This window comes from Sturnus vulgaris, chromosome 13 (genome assembly GCF_052056855.1).
Source record: "Sturnus vulgaris isolate bStuVul1 chromosome 13, bStuVul1.hap1, whole genome shotgun sequence".
NCBI lineage: Eukaryota > Metazoa > Chordata > Aves > Passeriformes > Sturnidae > Sturnus > Sturnus vulgaris.
This window is the reverse complement of record NC_142255.1, coordinates 2,984,362-3,009,648: the sequence shown is the minus strand read 5'-3', so window position 1 is coordinate 3,009,648 and position 25,287 is coordinate 2,984,362. Positions and strand designations below refer to the sequence as shown.

Genomic DNA, 25,287 nt, shown 5'->3' with positions numbered 1-25,287 from the left:
TTACATTTTCTTTCAGACTGCTCATAAAAAACCCTGACTAATTTTAGGATAAAGATTAATACAGAGTATCCTGCTCAATAATAGCCTCCTACCTACAACCAGTTTCAGACCTGTCATCTACAGCCAGGCTTAACCCACAGAACATCCACTCCATTTTCATCGTTTTGGTTTCTTGGTAACAACATAGAAAAATGAAATTAAAACATACTAGACTAAAAGTTAATTTAGCCTTTTGTACACTTGTTATCCAAGTTATCTATTTATACCTCACTAAAATCCAGCATCTCTAAAGATGATATACAGAGGCACAAGGAAGACAGGAAACATGGTTTTTCAAATACAGTGAATTTGTGTTTTATTTTAAAGCTGTTTTAAAAAGCAAGCCTTTTGTTTGCAATAGTATCCAGCAGTTATTTGACAGAAAAACCAGTCTCGGTAATCTGAATAAAGATTAAATGCTAAATGTTTTGGATTTCAATGATATGCAGAAATACTTCTTGGCATAACCAGAAAATCAGTCACTACTAACTTCACCTTCTATGACTGTTTCAAGTACAAATCATTTCTCATCTGACAATCACTCAGCTTTTAAAGTCAGCTGTTTTATAAAGCCTTTTGTTGAAAGCTGGTATGTGAACAGGGATCCTAAAGCCTTAATTTTGAGAGAAATTGCAGTATGTCAAACTCAATAAAGGCAGAAGACTTGTTTGGATGCCAGAATGCTGTATGTAAAAAAAAAATAAAAATTAAAAAATCGAAACTGGTGAAGTTCAATAATAGGAGATTCATCAGCTGCCAGGATGTAGGATTGGCCTCTTGGTTGCTTCATACAGCAGAGAAACTGAAGCAGATCTGCTCTGTGCTGTGCAGGTCTTCAAAGTACATGCTTGCTATGTAAAAATACTTGTTTCTCCCTTCTTTCTTTACAGAGCAAAGGAATTTCCTTACTTCCTTATGGTGCTGCAGGAACAGGAGAAAAGTGGAAAGACAGTGAGGAGCAGCTCTGCACAGCTTCTGTTCACCTGTGGCTGTGCCAAGGTTTTATGTGGGTCCCAAAGGAGCCCCTGCCCTGCCCTGCCAGGACACAGGTGCCCAGGCAGCCCCACTCCCTGCACTGCTGCTCCAGCCCAGAGCTCTTCCAAGGCTCACATAATCCAACAAGCTTAACAAAAGGATGGGCTCATAATGCTAATGAGCTTTGTGGAGTCAGGAGAAAGACTGGAGCCCCTATCTCTGATGTTAAATGTGTTCTCTCCACATAAAGACCGGTACATTAACCATGTCCTATTTTCCCATTTTTCTTTTCAGGGAGCCTGGATGGATTGTAATGCACATGGATAGACTGAAATGCTCAGCAGATGATTTTGCTTAAATCTCAAGTAAGACAAATGTGATGAGATCTTCAATCACTGCCCTGGGATGTGTGGGCGATGTATTACATTTTACAAGGAACAGCATTTGGAAAAATTCCGTTTTCACTCCTCAGCCACTGTACTCTTTGAACTACTTGCTAAACTTGGAGAAAGAAGAAGGGGAAAGGGCAGAGGGACTTCACAGAGAGGATGAGATGGCTGCCTGCTGTTTAATGCCTGAGCTGAAGGAGGAGCAGGCAGGTCCTCACCCCTCCAGGGCAGCATGGGGTGTCTGCAGTCACTGGGTTCAGTAGACACCAAGCTCTAGCAGCAGCTTCTCCACCTGAGTCAAGGGGTTTGTCTCATAGATTTCAGTTTGAGGCTCTGTAGAAGTAATAAAATAAATTCTGCCTCACATCTCCACAAACCTTTAATATGCCAGGAACAAATAAAAATTTCTAAAAGTCCCTGGAACCTTACCAGTTGCTATGCCTATGCATTCCCTGGTGCACACTTCATTTTTACTAAAAATTCAGTGCAAAGAAATAAACTAGGAAGAGCTGTCATACTAATTTTTTTTTGAAGTCCAATTTCAGTCTTCCCTATGACAAATGTGACTTGAAAACTCTTGTAGCTATTATTGTCCAAGGACTACAGGTTTTTTAATCTGTTTGGGTGGATTTGCTGAGCTGGTCCACACCAATGTGGACAATACCTTTGTTTCCTTGTAGATGCAAACATGGGAGTGTTTTCCCAAGATCCTGCATTATGCCTGCTGCTAAAACACACTCCAGGAGTTCTCAGGTGAGTACATACTTTTCTTACAGAGGTAACCAAGTTCTGACTCTGACATGCATCAGGTTCAAACGTTTTGCACAAGTAAAGCACAACTGAGAGCATTATTGTCTTTGAAAATTGTGATTTCTCTTGATAAATGTAACACCACAAGTGTACAGCTTTAATTTAAATGTAAACGAAACTGTTTGTTGATAGTCTCCTTCAATTGTCCTTTGCTAATTATGAAAATAATTCTAATAATTACTGTGCCCAAAACATTTGGGAAGGAGATCAAAATCACTATCTGAAAATTAAGTACAGTAGTATTTAAGGGGTTAAAGTCACATAAATGGTGCCTTCTTTAAAAATACACCTCTATAGTTTGCATCCTGCTGTAGCAGAGAAGTACAAATTAGACATACTTATAAACACACACACAAAAGGGAAGAAATCACAAGTATTAGATCTGTTGAGATATTCTGATATCTCCAGATTGAGATGTACAGAAGACAACACAAGCAGAAAGCTAAAGGAAGTGTCACCTTAGATAAAAAGAGACTTAAAACTGAAAAAATATGATTACAAAAAAGAAATATTATACTATTACTGAATTCCAGGAAGAATTACCTTAGCCAGCTTATCCAGTGAAACATGTTAAACTCGAGATCATGTACAGCCCATCCCATAGAAAGCAGCCAGTCAGAACCTACTGGGGAGGATGTGTAACACAGCCAGAGCTGCTGGACACCAGCAGGAGCAGATCCAGGGCACCACAGGGCTCTGCCCACAGCCCTGCCTCTGGGGATGCTTCCCACTCTGCCCTCGAGTGGGTGTGCTGGACCAGCCCCAGCCCTGGGGGCATTTCACCAGTGTCACACAGACACACAGTGTGCCAAGTTCCAACAGGTCACTTCCAACCCACATCATGCACTCCAGCTTTTAAAAAACACTGCAAGTCTTCAATTCTTGCAGTAACCTTGTGGACATGAGAACGTGCAATTTATGGCAATTATTTTATAAGGGAGAGGGGGAGAGGTTATAATAGGATTATGAGCAAGGAACTTCCAAACCCAGTTCTAAAATTATCTTCAGCTTTAACAAATCACAACTCTAACCCCTTCTCCCTCTTCCTTATTCCTAAAGCCTTTCTTCTTTCTCTTCTTGTGCTTAATCTGATCTAAATTCTTTGAGGATGTCAAGGGGATAAATCTGCTATTAAGAGCTACTAGTTTCCATTTGCTTTCTAGAAGTGGGTGTGTGACAACACTCTGAGGCATTACACAGGCAATTAGGTATGCACAGGATGCCCTGCTCCAGAGAGACAATATGCAGAGAAGTGGAGGCTAAAACACTTCTGCATTAACAGGAGGACCCTCCAAATGCTTTGCAGAGTGTGCTCCAGGGCCACTCAACTGTCCCCCAGTGTCACTATTCCAAGCAGAAGACATTTAACTCTGTTCCTTCTGAGACCAAAGTATCAACACAGGAATCAGCTATTTATCCAATGCCAGTAACAAGATTTCTACCTAGCAATTTTCTGCAACTTAAATGGAAATGATACATGAAAAATGTGTTCTTATAAGATATTAAACACAAGCCAAGTGCTTTAAGAGAAAAGCAGGAAACACCCCAATGATCTCTGTTTTGTCATCATCAATGACTGCAGCCCTGAGGAGCCTCCAGCTCCTGCCAACCCAGTAGCAAATAAGGACTCAGTGCAGCTTCGAAGAAAGCATGGTACTTTCTTATGTGCATTCAGAAAGAGACAGCCATGAAGCATTGCCTCGCTAAATGTTATAAAAGTTCTTATAAATATTCATGTGCAGCATTTGTACTCTGAGTATTTAATCATTTCTTTACAAGAAAGGAACAGGGAGAGAAGGGAGAGGAAGAAATGACTGTTTCTTCAGTTCCAAAGAGATCAAGGTAACAGAAGAGGCAAACTTATGCACAGGTGATCTATAAATTAGTCAGCACCAAACCCAGAAACCTACAAAAAAAGAGAATTTTTTCAGGTCGGTTTTCTTTTTTCATTACATCTGAAGTTACACAATAGTTTGCAGGTATTAACCTAATGATTTCTTTGATCGTTTTGAATTACTTGCATTTTGATCCTTTGAATTTTTACATTATTGGTTTTTAAAAAACAAGCCTGATCTGTTGCTTCTGACATTTAAGTGAAGACAGACTCAGCTGGCTGCACTCTGCACTCCAAAGCCCATTGTCCCAGGTAAACCCAAGAGCAGAGCAGCAGGCAGGGAGGGCTGGAGAGGCTTTGTGCCACTGCACACTCCATCCATCCATCCATCCATCCATCCATCCATCCATCCATCCATCCATCCATCCATCCATCCATCCATCCATCCATCCATCCATCCATCCATCCCCTCACAGCTGGCAGCTCCAGCAGCAGGGCTGAGAGCCCTTCAGCATCCCGTGCCAGCACTGCCTGATGAGCTCTGTCTGTGGCACACAGCCCTGCATCAACCCTCTGAGCCCTAAAGTTTATCAATACTGCTGAGAATTAATATAGATTTCTGTAACACATGCTGACAATACAAAAGCCTCTTCACAAGTGGCTTGTGCACAAAAGAAAAGAGATATTGCAAAACAGCTTTGACATCAAATTATAAACCTAATAGAAAAGCAAAGAGATGTGGAGCAATAACACCTGAAGTGCTCAGAAAACACCCAGCAGTGCCTGGCTGTGGTGTGGCCTCCAAGCCAGACCCAGAAAGCCTTGCACACTTTTCCCTGTCCTTCCACACTGGGAACAGCTGACACGTGTGACACTGAGGCTGTGGGTAGCAGTGCCTTTGCACACACCACACTCTGCAAGCACCTCCCCAGCCAGGATGCTGCAGTTCAGTGATAAAAGAACAATCTAAGATGTTTGTTACTGCAGGCTCAGTGCTGGCTGAACAGGCTGGGACAGCAGCAATAACAGTGGAAGGAGTTTATTGTTGTGGTGCTTCTGGTTCCCTGCTGGATCAGCCAGGGCAGATTCCTGCCAGCTGTACCTGTCTCTGCTCTCAGGTGTATTGGACAAGTCTGTGGAGTCACTCCAGGCCCATGCCATGTTTAGAATTACAAAGCAAAATGAAAAGTGGTGCTGCCTTTTGCTTCCCTCAGGAAAACTGCCTCTTGCAAATGGTTTTATCATTTTCATTATATCCTGTTTGATTTGCTTTACCATCTTGACTGGAACAATAGCTAAGACATAATAGAAAAAGATTTTTCCACAGGCTGGTTCTAATTACATTAAATCTCAAGTGAGATAGGACATTTAAATAAGAAACAACAACTGCAGAGTCTGAGATAATGACATACCGAGATACCAGGCTTTTTGAGAGTGCCATTAAAATGATGCATGAAGCATTACAGCTACTCCAATTGGGTTTCAACACAAAAGCCATTCCTTCTGTGGCACAGTGCTGCAGAGAGAGGTCAGCACTTCCTGCACTCAATGTGCTACTCAACAATTAGGAACCATTATCCCTTATGCTGAAGTTGCAATGTAGACACAGGCTTAAACTTCTGGATGAAGTGAGGCATTTGGGAATGCAGGGTCCCTGGGTTGAATCACCTCCTGAACCACGAAACAGAGTGGAGGAGCTTCTGAAGAGCTCCTGGATTGTGCTGCAAGCCATACCTTTAATATTTTGTCATCATAACTGAATTCTCTTAATTTCTGGAAAACATATCATTGGATTTTCTGGAAACCGCTGCAATACAGACACGCAAAATGGAGACTGTGGCTGTGTGTCCTGCAAACACAGTGGAACATGTCACAGTCCCATTGCTCCTTTATTTAACCTCAGAGTCACTGCACAGCTGTGCTGCCAACACTGCTGCTTATGGGGCCCTGCAGCAAAGTCCCCTGCTGGAAATCCAAACTGAGCAATGGGAACCTCTGTGGGAAGGAGAGGACTTGGCTCTTCCCCTGTGCCTCCCTTTTCTTGCCTACCAAGTGCTAAGCCAGGCTGAAGGGAAGGAGAAGGGTTGGCCTGAGGGGATAGAGGGCACCCTGAGCCAGGTCACAGACAATGCTAGGTGGGGTGGGAGGCCAGGAAGGCTCTGCAGAGGGACCAGGACAGGCCAGGGCCATGTGCCAAGGCCAGTTGTCTGAGGTTCAACAGGGTGAACAGCTGGGTCCTGTCCTTGGCTCACAAGGACTGTCCCTGCAGTGCTACAGGCTGGGGCACAGGGACTGGAAAGCTCCCCAGCAGAAAGGGACCTGGGCAGCAGCTGAACATGAGCCCAGGTGTGCCCAGGTGGGCAGGAAGGCTGATGGCACCTGGGCTGTCCCAGCAATGGTGTGGCAACAGGACCGGGGCAGTGATCATCTGTGGGCACTGCTGAGGCCACACCTCAAACCCTGGGGGCAGCTTTGGGCTCCTCACAACAAGGAAGACATGGAGTGCAGGGGAGGTTTAGGGTGGATATTAGGGAAAATCTGTCCCCTGAAAGGGTTGTCCAGCTCTGGCAGAGGCTGCCCAGGACAGTGGTAGAGTCCCCATCCCTAGGGAGATTAAAAAGTCATGTGGATGTGGCACCTGGGGACATGGGTTAGTGGTTGGACACAATGACCATAAGGGTCTTTTTCAGCCTCAACAATTCTCTGATTCTGTAATGGGAGAGAACAATTCACCAACTGCCCTTGCTCACAGCTCCTCACTAGGCTGAATAACCAACATCAAACCATGGGTAGGTGACTCTGCTGTATGGCCAGACTGAAGCAGGTCTGTGCATACACACTGCCTATCAGGTTCTTATCTGTGCAGCTGGTTTTGCACAGCTGTCATAGGAAAGTTTCAAGGAAATTAGAGAGATACTGAGGATTGAGAATTCAGCCAATAAACAGAATCTGTGATTCTAAATTCTATACTAGGAGAATATAAATTTCCACAGAAGCAGGTCAGTAATTAAAGCATTCTTGCCGAAATAGCTAAACATTAATTCTCTATTAATAATCAAGTGCACAAAAGAAAATTTACCAAGCTTATTTCAGTACACAAAATGATTTTCTTGGGTGTATATTCTACACTTGAGCTTTGCCCCAGTGAAGTGCTCTGACACACAGATTGTCTGTGTTCACCCAGTGCCAGGGCACTGCAGGATGATGGCTCAGGCACAGCTCAGTACTTGCAGTGACCACATGGCAAAAGCATTTGCTGAATGCAGCTCAGGTATCTGCACAGCCACTGCTGGGGATGCCTGTCTGAATAGAGCCAACCTGAACAGAAATACACATGCAACTATTTATTGCTGCTTGTGACAAGATTTAATTTGCATTAAATAAAGAGGGAACTGAACTTGTACACCTTTCCCTATCAACTACTGCTTTTGTTAACTTCCTTTAGGCCCTTATACTTATAAGACATTTGTAAGCTAAAATTCGATGGCCATGCTCACCTTCATGTACCCTCACCACTCCTGACACCTCTGAACAGCCCCAGCTCCCAAACTGCAGCAACTGCACCTGTGGGTGGAGAGCAAGGGTGGATTTCTGGCAGGTCAGGGAGAGCTGAAGGACATCAGCACTGAGCACCAACACTGAGCCAGAGGAACAAGGCTGAGGCCATGAGCAGCAGAGGGGGTGTGACCTCTGTCTCCCTCTGCTCCCCAGGATGTGTCAGGGGAGGTTCCAGCAGGTGAAGAGCAGCAGGTTTTGTGCAGCATCATGGCCTGAACAAATCCTGCTCTGAACTTCTTGGGCATAGACCTTCCATACAGGATCCCACTGAAACACCAACATCTAATTTTACATGCAAGCTACATCAAAGGCTGCTTCTTCCCTAAATAGAGAAATAATTTGAAGACTTGCCAGTGTTGCTCATGAGTTGAAATAGAGGCTGGTAACAAGAGGCTGCACAGGTCATGATGACTTGGGAGCTGGAGGAGCTGAGGAGTCTCCCCAAGGCAGGACATCCCCGGGAGGCAGTGCTGGTGAGCGAGCAGCACAAGGGGAATACCCAGAGCCTGAATTGCACAGAGGGGCTGTCATCGATGGCACTGCCAGGGCTGCACCCCATGGCTCCTCATCCACTGCTCTGGCACAAACACTCCTGATTTCCCATCCAACTTTCTTCCTGCCTCTCATTAAGACCAAAATTTGCAGAGCAGATTTCAGCTTTTATAGAACCCACTGTGCTTTCTAAAGATCCACCTTGTCTTCCAGTCAACTGAAATAACACTTTCTGTCTATGGCTCCTGGGGGTTGTTTTCCATTTTTATTTTTTAAAAATTTATTTAGATCTTGCAATGCTTATTTCTCAGCCAGACTGTCAGGGATGTTAATGAGATTTATCCTCACAGTCTCTCTCACTCTCTGCCCCCTTTCATTCTTTGACACACAAGTGCTTTTATGTTGCAGGAAATGAGGACAACAGAAAGCTGCAGATCCCATGAATGTAAAAATTGTCTTGAAGGCATGGAACAATCCAGCCCTAATTACAGCCAGCTGGAGCCTACTCTCTTTGCACTGATACTTAGATAATTAACTGAATACTGACTGATGCAAGACTCAAGTATGTCACTACCACTCGGATATTCAAGGTTAATTTTTGTATCCATCACCAACATCAAGTTTAATGGATATTATCAGCTAAACTCTTGAAAATCAGTAACATGGAGTCATAGTCAGGCAAGGACTATTTTTCCTTCAGTGAGCTTGGTGCCATCTTTCTTTAGCTGCAGAAGAAATATCTGTAACATTAAACAAGGCAAACTCATAAATTTTGATCCATTTAATGCCTGTAAATTCACTCACTTAAAGCCCTAAACTTAAATACACTGGAACTACAACACTGATGTAATAAAATAGACCCCAAACTGTTCCAGTGGGCATTACTGGAGTAATACCTGTTTATTTCTCATAGGATGGCATCTTTAAATTGGTGGGTGTGTGTATCCTCCTCAGTAAGCTTTATATGGATGTTGAAAGCAAACAGTTCTATGCTGAAAATCAAATATCCTGATTTGACTGCCAGTGCACATATCTGAAACTGTTACAGGAGGGGACAGCAGAGATAATGCTCAAGAAATCTGAAATGTCTGTAAGCCAGAACTGCTGATGCACTTCTCCTCCTGCATGGAAAAAGACCTGTTCAGATTGTGAGGTGCATGAAGTGTGCTTTCAACAAAAACACTGAAAGAGGAAGTCAGTCCCAACAAGAGAAAGTTGTCTGAGTTCCATTTCCAGCAGTGCTTTCTCTAAAGACAGGGATTTTGGGACACATTCAATCCCTCTGACTGGTTTAGAGCTGCACTGATAGGAGAAAACAAGGTGTCACTACTTATTATCAAGTGGTAATGCTATTCCTAGTTACTAAATCAAGAAATTACTGTGAGAAATGGGAAGTATTTTAACCTGGATGTTCCTAAGAACAGCAATACAGCACGGTAAAGGAGGAACAGAAGTAATCAGAAATTGTTAGATCTTGGGTAGGGCTATGCAGCAGATAACCAACATCCATCCCAGCAGCCTGCACTGCTCTCCAAAAATCTGGGTGGGGAGGCAGGAATCTAAAGAATCCTGACTAGGGATTCTTCTCATTTTGTATTTTATTTGTCCTCACACCTTCTTATCTAGTAATGGCAAAAGAAACAATCCCAGTTATGTTTGCACATGGCCTTGCACCATATTCCTTCAGTAGGAAAAGTCTGAATTTTGTGAAATATCTTTGGAATGCCACTGTAATGTAAATTACAAAGCACTGCCGCCACAGTACAAGTTAAAGTGTAACCTGCAGTTTTCCCCTAGAGAATACACAGAATTTATATCACCAGAAATGGAAAGCAACTGAACAAAAATAAAATCTTAGCAAAAAAAGTAGGTTAACTCATCTAGAGAATGATACATAAGACAAGTCTGAAAAAGAAAGCAAGGCAGGTATTTTTGGAAATATTTTGAAGTCTCTTGAAAGCCATTCCTCTTTGCCTGTGAAGTATTTCTGCTTAAAATATAGATATGCTAATGTTCATGTTGAAGATAGAGATGATTGGGCTGAAAGAACTCTTTGGAAGAACAAAGGAAGAAAGACTGTGCACCATCAGCAGCTGCTCTGAGTGCATTTTCACACTTATCCTGGGGACAGCCAAGGAATCACTGAATCGTTAGGGTTGAAGGGGCCTCTGGAGGTCATCTAGTCCAGCTCCAGGGAAATGGGTTTTTGAGAGGAAAAGTTGCTTCTGGATAAATTGAAGAAACCTTTTGATTCTGAGAAGCCTCCAAAACTCCAATTATTTTGTGTTCGAGGGGGCATAAGAAGTAACTGCAGTAACTCCCTGGATGAGGTGGGTGCTGAAGTACCCAAGGGAATCCAACACTGCCCAGAACCTGGGGACAGTGGCACTACCTGCATTCCATGGAAATGATTATTGCTTGCAGCAGGTTCAAACCCGGTGTTAATTATCTTTTTCACCTAGAAGTTAATTGTTTTCTTAATTAGCAGGATCTGAACTGTATGCAGGTTTTGGGTTTTTTTGTTTGGAAGAATGGGAATGTGTTTTTTGCCAAGGCCACATCGCATAATAACAGACTAGAGAAAAATGAAAGGCCCCAGCATGAAAAATACAATGTAATTATCACCAACTGAGCAGCTGATAAAAGAAATGACAGAGGAAAATACACAAGTTTCACATGATGGAAATTCAGGGAAATACAAATATTGAGCAAAGGAAAAGAGGAGACCTCATCATAAGCAAGGCCTCTCACCTCCCAAGCACTGAAAATTCCCTCCTCCTGCAATGTACAATCCCATCACAAAAGGAGCCACAAGACCCCCAGCAGCAGAGCTGCCTGGATGGAACTCACAGGAGCATGGCCAAAATGAAAAGCAGGAGTCCCACACACTTCCAAGATGATTTTTCCATTTTGTCCTGTTTATTTTAAATTTCCAGCCATCACAGCAGCATGAAATCAGCAAACACAGCATCAGCTGCCTTCTATCAGCTAAACTGACAAGGACAGAATTTTTAACACACCTGTGATGGGCACATTTCAGAGATAAGTCTAAGCAAAAAGAGAGACTACTGCAAGCATGAACAATCTCAACTGCCCTGTGGAAAGAAGTGCATATAGGGACATGGAATAAATTTTATTAAGTTATTGTTGCTTAGTCTGTCAATGTTTCCATTTTGAATCAGCCTTTCAGCTGGAAAAGCCTGGTTGAACCTGACAAATGAACAAGCTATGTCTCAGGAAGGAAAAAAGTCTTTTTTCCTTAACCCCCAACTCAAACATATCCTGACTTCAGTATCTTCAGCTTCTTTCGAGATAAATATCCTCAATTTTGCATCTTTCTTCTGTACACATGTAATTGCAGTTAAAATGTTCCCTGGTTTACCCTGAGAGGGAAGCAGCCAGCCTGTTCTGCAAGGGGAGCACACCCAGCTCTCCTGTGTGCCCAGCACTTCCCCAAACTGCAAACACACAGAAACTGATACAGCACGTGGAGTCTGCACAACCGTTCAGGAATGCACAAAGGAAATGCACTGCAGAAATGTAAGACCATTAAAAGAATGTTATTATGCTTATTATCCTAAAAATCCATCTAAGCCAGTGGCCCCTGCCTGTCCCTGCAGATACCTCACTTTATCTCCAGCTCACATGGATCTCAATGGGCTCCTCTTCAGTGCCAGCATTTTCTGTCCTTCCTCGTTCTGTGTGCCAAGCCAAAGAGGAGCAACAAAGGCTGGTGTTGTTCCTGGAAGGAAAGGGGTTCTGCAGGAGTCAGGGGCAGGCTCTGTACAGGGGGAACCTCTGCAAACACGTTCCTGCTGCAGCCTTTGCAATGGAAAGCTTCCCATGGAATGTGTGTGGGACCCGTGTGTGGGTCAGAGCCTGGGAGGGGTTTCAGAAGAATCCTCCGTGATGGCAGCTGCTGTGTGCCTGCAGAGCCAGGCAGCCTGAGGTGTGTGAGCTGCCCACAGCCTCCCATTGTTACTGGGAAGGTGGTGACTTCCTCTTCATTGAATCTTTCCCCTTATTTTGCTCTTCCTTCCTGATGATAAATGCACTTTTTATTATTCCAACCAATTCAACATTACTTTTAGAAATTTTATCACTCATTCAGATTTTAGTCCGTGAGTCAAGCGGAAAAAATGTGTTCTCAAGCTGAGAGAAAACCCTCCCATTTAAAACCCCCGAGCCAAGAGCACCTCCCAGGCAACATCCTCCAGCTGTTCTCAGAGACAGAAAGAATATGTGCACTCAATCAGTTCCCACCTAGGCCACTGCAGAGCATCTCCAGCAGGAAGGAGACCTATCTGCCCACAGCAGCAACCCCTGCCTCCTCCCAGGCCTCAGCTCACCCAGCACTCAACTACAAACACCTCTTCCTGTGCCAGCAGAGGAATCTATCCCATAGCATTGTTCTCCTTGTTCCTGGGCCTCTGACTGTCACTTTTATCAGCTAAATAACAGTAACTTGAACACAGAAACAATTATGGGAACCTACTTCCTCAGCTGAAGACCTTGTCCCTGGCAGATTTACAGCTGGTGCTGTTTTGTCAAAGGCTGGATGCATGAAGAAGTTGCTCTGCCAGGCAGGGATGTACAAGGGAACAGACAAAACATCACCTTCCAGTTTGCTAGAAATGCCTTCTCTAACAATGGTGGTTACAACCTGTTTGTATCCTCTCCTGACCTCCTGCATACAGACAAGCCAAGGGAGTGCATTTTCCTCACTAAGAATGGGCAAGAGTTTGTGACTAGGATTGCTTTGTAACTTGTGCTGCTCATATTTCTGGCTCTGAAGTGCCCTACAGAAACCAAACATCCCACTGAAGTGCTCCAGCTCAAAAACTCTTGAAAAACAGACAGAGCTAGAACTGTCTTTTTCTTATTCTCACTAGACAAGTGAGTGAATCAGATCCAAGAATCTGTGCACACCTTCAAAGAGAAAGGACTGAAGGGTTAAGGGAACAACAGAGAAAAGGCAGGAACGAGAGCACAGTAAATCTGAAAAATTGGAAGAAGAAAAACACTTTTCTTTTAAGTTCTTTTTGAGCTTCATTTGTCACCACTGCAGACAGATGGAATCTGCAAGCCCTCCCTTCCTGCCAATGCAGCAGAAGACACTGACACAGTATAGAGATGACTCTGGCAACAAACCAGCCAACTCCTAAAGATGGGAACTCGGTGAGGGAAGAACCTGGCAGCCTCCTGAGCACCTGATGCACTGGCTGAGCTCTCAGCTCTTGGTTGAGAAGCTCCTAAATGCTGGCCTGAGTGTGCTCTCACAAGAGACACAGGAGCCTCAGTGTGCATTTCAGACAGACCTGCTACATTAGTGCTGACCACTTCTGAAATCCCACCCTTAACCTCACAGGAATTAGGACAGAATCCTTCTGGGACACTGACTGTTCTCCCACTGAAGTTCTAACACAGCCTATGATACAGGGATGGGATGACCTCACCTGGGCTGGTAAATAAGAGCAGGTGTTATTTGTGAGGTTTAGAAATGCAGGTCTAATGTTTCTACCATCAGTCACATAGAACTACTGTCAGATCTGTTCACTCTTCCTCTAAAAAACAGGGAGTAGAATAAGAAAGAAGCATTTCAAACAAACCCACAGCACATAGCAGATTTCCTTTGTTTTATTCATGACAAATGAAAGAAACGTGGTGAGATGTCATTTTTGATATATGCACTTATATCACAGTCTTCAAACGAAGGCAGATTCGATTGTGCTGGGGTTTAGGAGGCTCTGAGGAGAGCACAAACACCTCCTTCACTCTCCTGCCTCCAAAGACATGGGAACATCATCCTGGTGTGGTGTTAAAGATGTGGTAATTGCCCTCTGCCCTTCTTAAAGCTGCTGTTTTTAGTGGCCAGTTCTACATCATTACAAAGGCTATCCCATTTTGGGCTCTGTGCAAGACAGAGCTGGGGGTCTTCCTGATCTCAGTTTAACTTCAAAAAGTAGCACAGTTTTGTATTCCTGACTAGTAAACTGACCTTAGAAAGACAGAAGTATTTCAGATGTTTAACACTCAGCTATAAATTGCAGAGAAAAAGATAAATAAGAAGAGCAAAGAAAAGAAGAAAATGGAAAGAGATTTTTGGTCAGCAGAAAAGAACAAACATCTTTGTGTGCCATATAAGTGTATCTTTCCACATGTTTCACGAATCCCACAAAGTACTTAAAATGTAATAAACACCAGAGCTGCTTCTACAGCCTGTTCCAAACTGCAGTTTGCTGGGCATGAGGTAGGAAGACAGTAATGGAGAAACAGCAAAATCTTTTTGTTTTTCAATGATGGAGACTTGGGAAGAACCCACAGGAAGAAATTTCAACTACTGAACAAAGCACCAGAAAAAGTTCCAACGTTTGGCTAATGAATGGAGCTCACAAAATCACATGCTTGGCTCATGTCAGCCTTCTCCATTGAAAGTCTTGTAGCAGTAAAACAACATAATCTATTATCCCAAGTATCCTACAGTACTGCATTGGAAATAAGAAAAATGAGACAGAAAAATGAGTTACCACTTAAGTCTGAGGCACTGAATCCATTCTCATGTCAATGGCTGGCTTGGCAAAACCTCCTGCAGCCACTGGTGATAAATCCTGCTGAAAATTTCAAAATTTCTGACTTCTCCAGACAAATTTGCTTCACCCCCTTCTCTTCATGACTGCTGGTCAGGGCAGCAACATTTTCTGTGAAAGACAGACAAGAAGATTATTTCAAACAAATTTCAAATCTGATTTATTGTAAATTTTCCTTGAGTGACTGCCTCTTATCTGAAATGCAATGGGAGCTGTGTAAAAAGACACTTGAATTCTCTCCAGAATTCTGCCTGCATGGCTGGCACCCCAGACTTTTGTCCTTGTCCTTAATGTTCCCATTTCTCTTCCATTCCCCAGGAGCACACTGCTGCTTTGCAATGAAACAGGCTGGGGAACTGCCTGTAGAACCTACTGGGGGAATGAAGGACTTGTCCTGGGAAAATTATTCAAGGAGACAGCAGGGTCCAGTTCTTTTGGGGTTTTGATTGTGGGGATGGTTTTTTCCCTCCTCTGGTATTCTGCTTCTTGTGACTTCAAGTGTGAACACGTTTGTGGGTGACAAAGTTGGCAGAAAGAAAGCAAACACAAATTATTTGTATAACGGAAGCAAAGCACTTAAACTTGTGTGCAAAGCAAACCCAGCCAGGTGAGGGCACAGGCTGAGCAGCATAACCAGAACCTTGACAAGGATTATCACCACAAAAAGACTTCTTAGGAGATTTGAAAGGAAGAGTCTGAAATCATAGGTAGCAACAAGTGAGATGAATAAGAACCATCCTAAGAGAAAACATACATTAGTGCTTGAAAATGGACTCAATGAGAAGGATGAACACCCTGCACTGAAGGCAGGTGGGGAACAGCCACTAAATCAGCCTTCAGCTTGTGCTCATTGTCTCAACACAGATATTAGAGATGAGTCCAAAGCTCACTCTGGATGGAGAAGATTGAATCTTTTCCTAACCCAACCAATTTGCTTTTGCAGATAGGATTAGCCAGAAATAGGATGAGAAGAAGAAAAGGAATGAGAAGTGAGCCTTGCAAAAAAACAATATTGAGGGAACACCACAATCCTTCGTAGCTTTGAGAACCTCATGCAGCAGCAAAATTTTTCTTTGCATATTATCAAATTCTTTGAAATAGAGAAAATAGCCCTGAAGAAAAATCAGCCAACACTTCATGGCATGGAATGGCTGCACTGAAAGATTATTTTAAGTCTCTGCATAGGGAGATGTTTGTGCAAAATTTTAACCCCTTCCAAAATGTCTTTTTTTTTCCTGGCTAGAAGAACAAGAGACTGGGAACTTTGTGGATTCAGGCAGGATGCTGCAGTTCAAGCAGCTGACCAGGGAAGGAGGGGGAATGGATTTCTCCTTCTTTAGTGTCCATCTCTCTGCAGGACCTGTTCCCAAATTGTGGGCACCTCTGTCTCTATAGGGAACACCAAACCAGGAAACATTGCCAGAGCTGTATCAATATAATAAAATATCAACAGTTACACACATTTTCGAATTTTAGCTGCATGCAGATGTTGGTACTTCTGTCCTAAAACTCTGCAGGCTTTGCCCAGCAGTACAAAGGGCTCTCCTTGCTATTTGCCTTTGCTTGTGGAGCTGCACTCCAAAAGCTCTGGCTCAGCTGGAGATAGCAGAGATTCACTGCCACAGCTGGATATAAATCTGGTGTTCCTGTGGCTCGTGAGGATCACTGAGGCGTTTTATAGGTGCCACAGAAAACATTTCATCTCCAACATCAGCATATTGCACATTAAATGGTAGCTAAGGCAACAGGTGGCACAGAGATCACAGATACAGTTGTCATTGTGCTCATAAGCAGCACAGGCACTTAAAAACCACAATCTACCACTCACAAAGAAAGGACTCCAGCCACTCCATATTCACTTCTGTTCCATTGCCTGGTACTACAGATTAATTTAAAGCATTTAAAGCTAATTGATGAAGGTGATGTGCAATCCTTTTACTGCTGCTCCAAAGAGGCAATTCACAGGGATGCAGTAAATGAAGCTGCAGATGAGTCCCTCTCCATTCTCCCTTGGCTTTCTGAGGTAGCTGGGGCAGGAGAAGCTCCACATGAGAAGAGCTGCTGTGACTCAAAGTTAGACTTTGTCCTGGAGCACAAAGGGCAGGAATGCTCCACAAATGAATCACAAACCATCCCTGCAAACATCCTGGCCTGGCAGCCTGAGTGACAGCCGGGGTAAAGGGGCACCTCCTGGCACGATCAGGAACAGCAAGGCTGCTTCCAACCCCTCCAGCTGAATTATCATTGCTGACCGTGTAAGGAGGCAAAAACAGAAGCAAATCCACAAGGAAACAAAGCAACATTTGGGAAAGGTTTTTCCTATTCATGTTGATTGCAAGTGAACTCTTCCCGAGCTGGGAACAACTGATGATGCTTTAGCCTTCAGTCCACGGCCTGGTTTTATCATAAAAACACGTCCTTGCCTTCAGCTGGCTGTCAGATTTGCCAAGCTGGTAGGATTCTGGCAACACTTGTTCTGTTTAATATCTCAGCATGTTGTATCTTGGACACAAACCCCTGCAAAAATACCTAATTATAAATATTTATGTTTGTTATCCTTTTTGCATGATACAGGAAAGAGAGGGGAAACAGATTCTGTCCAAGTGGATTGACTCAGCAAAGCACGACAACATCACAGGGTCAATATCCACACCCAACACATTCCATTAAACCATGGGAGCCCCTTCAGTGGAATTGCACAGCCCCCAGTGCATTCAGCTTTGCCCAGGGGGCTGCAGGGATCATCTGGCACACAACACACTGCAGGAATTGCCAGCCCTGAGCAGAGGGAGGGACATTGCTGGGGGCTCAGCTCTGAGAGGCCATTCAGGTGGTGGCACTTTGAGGTGGCATCACCCAGCTACTGACCAGGCAATGGAGAGATGTGCTCTACTTTCAGAGTAATAACTTCATCCCTTCCAAAATGTCTCCTTGACAAAGAAATGCTGCACACACAATGCATCCACTCTTGAAGGAGCCAGGGAAAGGGAATGCAGCAGTACAGGGAATGTGCAGCCCTTGACAAATGTGTTTTTAATACAAATTCAAAGAGGTACACAAGAGACTCCAAGAAAGTTTAAAAGTCAAAACTTCTGATACTTTTAAAAAATATTAAATACATGATGACTGTTTAAAATAGAACTGATTCACGGGGAGAAAGGAAGTGCTTAATGACTTGCTCATGCTTAAGGACTCTTAAATAAAACAAGTATCTGTTACTCATGCATTTGAAGGATTTGCTACTCCTAAACTACTGATTTGAAAAGCTTTTGACACAGCAAGATGAAGGCACATCCCCAAGGGCTGCCGTGTGAGCTGAAAGCCTGTGTGCTCTCAAACACTCTTCCTTTCATTGAAGAAGGGAAAGATTAGCAAGAGGAAGAAAAAAAGAAAGACTTAATTGTTTTGGCTTTGGGCATGAGGTGTCAATAAGATTTTCTGGCCCCAAGAAGCACAAAAGATCCCCGAAATATCATCTCAAGAAGTAGTGATGGAATTTGAGACCATCAGATTCTATCAAGGCTCTCAGCTGCATCTCTCCTACTGCAATTCTTACTCATTAATTGTTGTCCTAATATTACAGACCCAATACTATCTAGTAAGAGGAGAAAATTAGCAGGAAAGACAGAAATTACTGCTAGTCATCCCTCCATCCTTATGAATGAATCATGTAGCACAAACTTCAAACCCAGGCTTTATCAAGGCTTGGCCAAAATGTCATTTTGGCTGTGGGACAGCAGGCAGGAACAATGGAGCAACACAAGCCTCTGCTCCATTTGTACTGCTCTGTGCTCCAACAAGCACAATTTCTTCTCTCAACAGCCACTGCAAACCTAGACTTGGATTGGTATTTCACATTCACAAGAGCCCTATGAACAGCTCAGTGTGGCTTTCCAGAGGAGGGCTCCTGGCACAGCCACACGAGCTCAGGTAGCAGCACAGGCAAAAGGAGAAGCTGTGGCAGCAGGAAAATCTGAGAGCAACAATAACTGCTCCCAGTCCCAAACCCTCAAAGGACTGTTTATGGCACTTTCTCTCACAAATGAACCCCAAAACTTGCACTGGGATTGCAATTTGCATTTCAGCCCACTCTCCCCACCCCCGTTTGCTGTTTGCCCAGTTTTATTAGAACCATCTGCAAGATCCTCCCCTTCCAGTTCCTTGTGTTGGTTCATCTGGCAGCTGCACTCTCTCGTCTATTCAAAAAATCTTTGTTTCAAAGTTGTTGAGACAGAAGGTCTTTGACAGGCTAAAAATTATCTTGAAAATCAACACAGAAACCACATCATATGCTGTTCTTTACAGACTGAAGGGGAAGAATAGAAGCTGGAAAAAAAAATATATATAGATATCTATTTTTTTTAATGGGGAGATAAATGAGGGTCTTGGGGATCAAGAAAAATGTTACCAACTCGATTTATCTGGTGAAAGCCACAATTTACTGAAGTACTGGAAGTTGCAGAAGAGTTTCAGGCTCACCATTATTACTGACAGAAACAAGAGAAATGCAGACAAGTATTTCCTTACAGCAGCTCTTGGCAAAAGGCAAGTGAGGGGAGTGCTAAGGGAAGAAGGAATGTTGAAGTGAAGTAGTAGAGTTGGAATTATTTTCTTTAAACATGATACAAGTATTTCAAGTTTTTGAATAGAACATGCTTTGCAATCCTCTCCATTAGTCTGAGCATGGTGCTGTTAAGTTCCCATCTTTCTGTGTAAGCCTCCTGAAAGATCTTTGTTCCCTGGAGTGCACAGATATCCCTGCTGTCACCAAGCTGTCCCTCGTGGTGGGACAGCTCCTGCTGCAGCACCGGCCAGGGCATGTCAGCACTGCTGAGGAACAGCACAAATGCTGGGCCTTGAATTGGTTTGGATATTTTCCTTCCCAAATTATTCCTGCAGAAGCATTCACCTCGTTGCAGAAGAATGGCACAACCCTCACTGTTGGGGATTAACAGAGAATTCTCTTCAACAAGTAACTACAGACAATCTTCAACTGCCACCAAATAATGTTTGTACATGTGTGAATTTGAAGAATCTGTGACATGAACTGAACGATTTCAAGTCTCCCCATGCTGGAAATAACTTTGTCCAGGTGTGGACATGAGCTGCCTGTAACTCAGCCACATCCCAGCCCTGCTGCCATCTCCCCTGACCTTTCTGGTTCTGTTTTATACATCCTCCAGCCCACGCCTTCCCCAAGCAAATTCCTAATTCCTTATTTAACTAAACAAGACCATTTCAAGTTTCTCAAGCACTCTGACAAGACTTCTACAGCTTCTACACTGGGATTTGCCATTTTCTTCCCACACTTTCCTTTCAATCCTAATAGAAGATCTTTGGGTTGAAATAAAAGTATTAAGCAGGATTTCAAAATTGCCATGAACAAAGTGGCTTATCTTCTCCCTTGAACTTTATCATAAAACACAATTTAAGTGGTTTTAATTGCACAGGCTCTAGAAAAAAGATACCAAAGTAATAATTTGAGTTGACAGATCATGCAAGGCAGACTTTAAAAGTATTTTCAGAAACACTGGAAGCAGCGTTATCATAATCTAACTTTATAAATTTTATATGCAAATAAAAAATTTAAAATGCAGACCTGAAAATATTTAAAGAAATCCATATATTTCAATGAAAAGTATAAAAAAAGTAGATCTGCTCTTGAAAAAGTGTCCTGGAATCTCTCAGGAAAAATAATGGAATAACCACAGAGTTTATGCTTCTGTGATCAACTAGCAGGAGAGATTTTTATTGAAACACTCAACATTACTTTTGTTAGCATATACTTCACTCCAGTGGCTCATTAGAAATTTTGGTAAAAATAAGACATCCTGTGAAAGCAAGAAAGCTGAACAAAACCAAAATCTGAGAGAACAAGCTTGAAATTTCTCTTCCCCCCCACTCCATTGTATTGCAAAAAAAATACCATTTTGATGAATGATCTCTTCCAAATCCTCTTTTCCAGTCACTTTTGATCTTTACAGAATATATACATTTATATAAGCCAGAAACAATCACAAAAACAATTTCAAGCCCCCACCTCAATGCATACCCCTGTTTCAAGGTATCATGAATACATTAAGCTAAAATTGCAAACAAAGGAAGGCTTGGGACCATAAAAAAAAATTACACCCCGCTGTTAATGGCATTTTTCTTGCTCTTGAATACATGATGCTGATTCCCTGGTTTCCATTCAACAAATAAAGCTGTGAAATGGCAGTGGATTTCCTGCTCCAAGTCCAGGCCCACATCCAAACAATTCTAACATAAAAACTGTGGCTGCCAGCCTCAAATATTCCCTCCACAGGAACAAACAGCCCCGGATGCAGGACAGAGGTTATCAGGCAATCTCACTGAGCTGGGGTTCCAGCACAAAGTGGCACACTGAAGGTGTGCAGGGCATTGTGCAATCTGCTCCTCCACAGTGAAGATCCTGAGAGCAGAGGCTGCTGTGAGCCATGCACGGAGGCAAATCCAGAGTCCCCAGCATGAGAACCGTGCCCAGCTGCCACAGGAGCCCCAGGATAAAGTGCCCAGGAAGGAATGGCACCCCTGCAGCTCGGGGGTACCCAGTGCCACGAGGCTGCTGCTCTGTCCTGGGCATTCAGCCACAGCTCACAGAGGATCCAGCTCCTGATCCTCAGTTCTGTACTCTCAGTTGGCACCAACGACCTCCATGTGTCTGTCACACTGGTCCTGCCATTTCCCTTGTCAAACACCAGCCCTCCCTAAACACAAGTATTTAACCCAGGGAGCCAACTCGGCCTGAACACAAACTGGAGCCCAGAGGGCTCGTGGCCACAGGCAGAGCAGGAACAGCATCCCAGACAAAGCTGGAAAATTCCAGAGATTTCGTGGCACTGAGCTCTTCCCACAGCTACAGCCAGACAAAGAAAACTCCCTTCAGCAGGAAGCTGGGGACAAATGCCTTAGCTGAATTCTTCTCATTGCTCAAGTCAGAAATGCAATCTTTACTTAAATGTTAAGCCATATACATGGGCCATTAGTCAAAGTTCCTGCTCTTTTTTAATAGTTTTATCAGCTTTGACATTTTGTAACGCTATTATTTTAAGTCTGGTCTGGATGAGAATTCACATATTAGGAAAGTAATTTTCAAAAGACTATGCTAAAATATCTTCCCATATTGATGTCATTTGTCAAAGTTTTGCTTAAAAGCAGGTATTAAGATAAATGAAATGGATCAAAAATGGAATACTTCCAGGAACATAAATGATGGTTAAATTAAGCTCGTGACAAGAGCCAATCCACACATTTTGACTTCTCAGTGAAGCACCATTTGACCTTGCAATGAGAAAGGCAATCATATACTATGTAAATCTAAAGGAAGAAACTACATCAGAAAGTGAACTGAATTGGCTGAAATAGCCAGAAGGCAAAAAAAAGGCAACAAGTGCTAAAGGTAAGAGAGAAGGTCAGAGATGGAATAGGAACAGTGAAAGGGCCAGGAAGGAGCAGAGTTGAAGACAGGTCAGAACGTACAGTGTGCCGAATATAAAACCTGAGTGTAAACTGCCAAGCTTAACAAAACCAGGACTTTTCCTGAAAAGCCTCCTTAAGGCAAACGGCACAGGGTGACAGCAGTGCTCCCTGCACAGGCCTGAGGGCATGGGAAAGAGCCTCTGGGATTCCTTCCTGGGCTATTTCTCTCCCTCAAGCACTTAAGGCATTTTCCCTTGCTCTGACTGCAGTTTAAAAATACTGATGGAAAACAACTAGAGTTGTAATAGGGAACTTCAAGTAGCACTTAATATTTCTGAAGTATTAAGATACAGAGTATGCATTTAAATAGCACAAAATTCAGCAAGTGTTGAGTGGTTCCAGATTTTTTCCCCAGTTATGTGAAATTCTCTTGCCTGAGCTGCATACATAGCACTGCACTGCTCAGCACCAAGCATTTACCCACTGCACCACAGGGTAACTACATCATAACCCAAAGCACTGCCATCCTTCAAAACACTGAGGAAAAGGGAGATTATTTCTTCAAACTCTCTCTTATTAGAGACAGGTTGGGCATTAGTGGTTTTGGCAGCTGGATGAAACAGCTGCAACTGCAAACAATCGGTGCTGAGCAATGGGAAACAGGCAAGGACAGAGGACAATACACTGCAAGTATTGCTCTGGTTCTGGCTTGTCATTAGACACATAAGAGGGCTTGCTGCAGCCTCACTTCTACAAGGGCAGGGCATTTGCTAAAAAAAAAGATGATACTGAAATTTAGGATCAAGATCAATGTAAGAGTTATTCACTTGCATTGATATGTATTGTTATGGAAAGGGACACTCTGAGAAGCTTTAATTCTAAACTCACTTGCCAGAGAAAAGCAGCTGTTTGAAACCTGCAGTTAAAGAAAAATGAAGCAAAATCAAAAGAGGGTAGTAAAGGACTATCAGAAGAGTAATGCAAATGGTGACACTTGAGAGCACCCACAGCTGACAAACAGGTCACTGGGAATACACAGAAAGGAGAAACAGCAATCAGCAGTGAGGGGGGATCATGGATCACAGGTAAGAACTGCTGGTGAACAGGAAGGATTTGCCAGGTTGGTGCAGACCACAGGAACACGGTTCAGTGTGCTAAAGCAACTGCCCAGGGTGAGGTGACCTCAGGGAGTGTTTTACTTCAATGACACAGTCACCAAAGCTACAGAGCAATCTCTTCAGTGCTCCTCTGGAATATGATTTTATATGTTAAATCCGAATAAAATTCCAAATTGGCTTTCAAAATTCCAAAGGCTGAAGCAGCAAGTTACTTTTTCAAACATTTTACTCCTAAACACAAATTTAAGGACAGAGGAATCAAGTGCCATGGAAAAGCAGGAGTGCTCCATGTGTGCAGGATAAATTCTGGACTTGAAGGGAGGATGCAATTCAGCTGCTGACATTGAAACAACAAAGGTAACAAACTGCAGATTTAACAAAGCTGCCAAATATCAGAGATGCTGAGAAGAAGATGAAGAGGATCATGAATACCCCAAGGATACAAAGTCACAGGATGCCAGCAGCCTGGCAGGTGAGCCCCAACTCCATCAGGCTGCTCCTGGCACCAGCCCAGAGCATGGAGGCACCAACAGCACCAGCTTCTCCAAACTCAAACCCCAAACTCCCATCTCCATTTGCAGCTCAGAGATTTCCTGTGCAAGAACTGCCTTATTTCTCTGGATTTCATATTCTTGCATGGAATTTTCCTTCATAAATGTATCCAATTACCTTTTGAACCCATTTACAACCCCATATCCACAACATCCTGTGGAAGGACATTCCACAGCTTCTCAGCTTTGTGCGTTTGTTTTGAGCTGCCAGGTTCTTGTCACAAAAAAAAAAAAAAAAAAAAAAAAAGAAAACAGATAAGAAGCTTGGTTTCTTTATCACCTCTATTTACTTTTTCCTATGCCATAAATGATTTCTTTTACAGGCCCCCTCAGCCCGTGCTGCAGTACTGTGTTGCAGCTGTGTTGTCTGTACTCGTGTGCTGCTCCATACCTCCAGCTCCCCACCCTGCATTCCTCTTCTGCATTCTTTTCAAGTGAGACTGTGTGTCATATTCAGAAGCTTTTGAGAAGAGGATGAAAGAATTCTAGAGCAGTGAGAACAAAGAGGCGTATTTGAAGGTAGAGAAAATTTATTTAGGGAAAAAACATAGGAAATAAAAGAAGGCTCACTGTGATTCTACATGTTTGCAAGCAGAACTGTTCAAGCATTATTAAAAGATATGAAATAGGGAACAAATGATAAAATTTGTTGTGGAAATCAGCTTACTTTTCTGTGCCTTCATGCTTAACAGAGCTGACATAATTTCAGTGTGCTCTGTTTCCCCTTCAAATGAGCATTTCATGGCAGTTTGTAACTTCCTAGCTCATCTAGAAAGGGGCACCTGTGCTAGAGGCAGACACTAATGAGCCTCTGTATTGTAATTGCATGAAGATATTGAAAGAGTAGAAATAAAGGCAGTGAAACAGATTGCAAAGAACTGGACAGTGGGTGGTGGTAAAGAAGGCTGAAAAATAATTACTGGTCATTGTATACTTTGAAAGTTGTAGGAGTAATACCTGGAACTCAACTTTTCTTTTCCAGTATTAAAAGCCAATCTTTATCACTCACTTCCAGAAGTACAAAATATTGCTGAAACACTGGAGCAGCACTGTCATCCAGCAGCCAGGTCAGGCTCCCCTCAGGTGCCACAGAAGCATTTTGGAGCTGCTGTTACAGGTAAAGTTGCTTTTCTTACATTCTCACCACTACCTGGCTGTCCATGGAAAGTGGCCACTGGAGCAGGATAAGGGGACACAGCAGGAAACAGCTCCTGGCAACATTTCCTGCCTAAAGGAGAACCCAGTGAGCCCCAGCCGAGGCCAGGTAAGGTCACAGTGCCCCTTGGGGAAAACATCTTGCATTAAAAGCTGCTGCACACCACACCCATGGCAGCCCTGCACAGCCAGTCAGGGCCCTGCTCCCAAGCTTTGCTCACTCCACACATGGCCATGGCTGATTTGCTGCCACAAAAAGTGCCCTATTAACATTTCTGAGCAACACCCCACTTCTAGTGAACTTCTAATTCACTTCCTGAATACCCAAAACTATAGTAT

General features: G+C 43.2%; 1 protein-coding gene across 6 annotated transcripts in view; it reads right to left on the bottom strand.

Moving 5' to 3' along the window:
- The window catches only part of PEAK1 (pseudopodium enriched atypical kinase 1), a 107,796-nt gene that overhangs the window by 46,461 nt on the left and 36,048 nt on the right, over positions 1–25,287 (bottom strand). For all 6 annotated transcript variants that reach the window (XM_088172339.1, XM_014879165.2, XM_088172343.1 and 3 more), the window contains exon 2: positions 14,625–14,795. The gene's annotated coding sequence lies outside the window, so the exon portion shown is untranslated. The remainder of the gene's footprint in view (positions 1–14,624; positions 14,796–25,287) is intronic.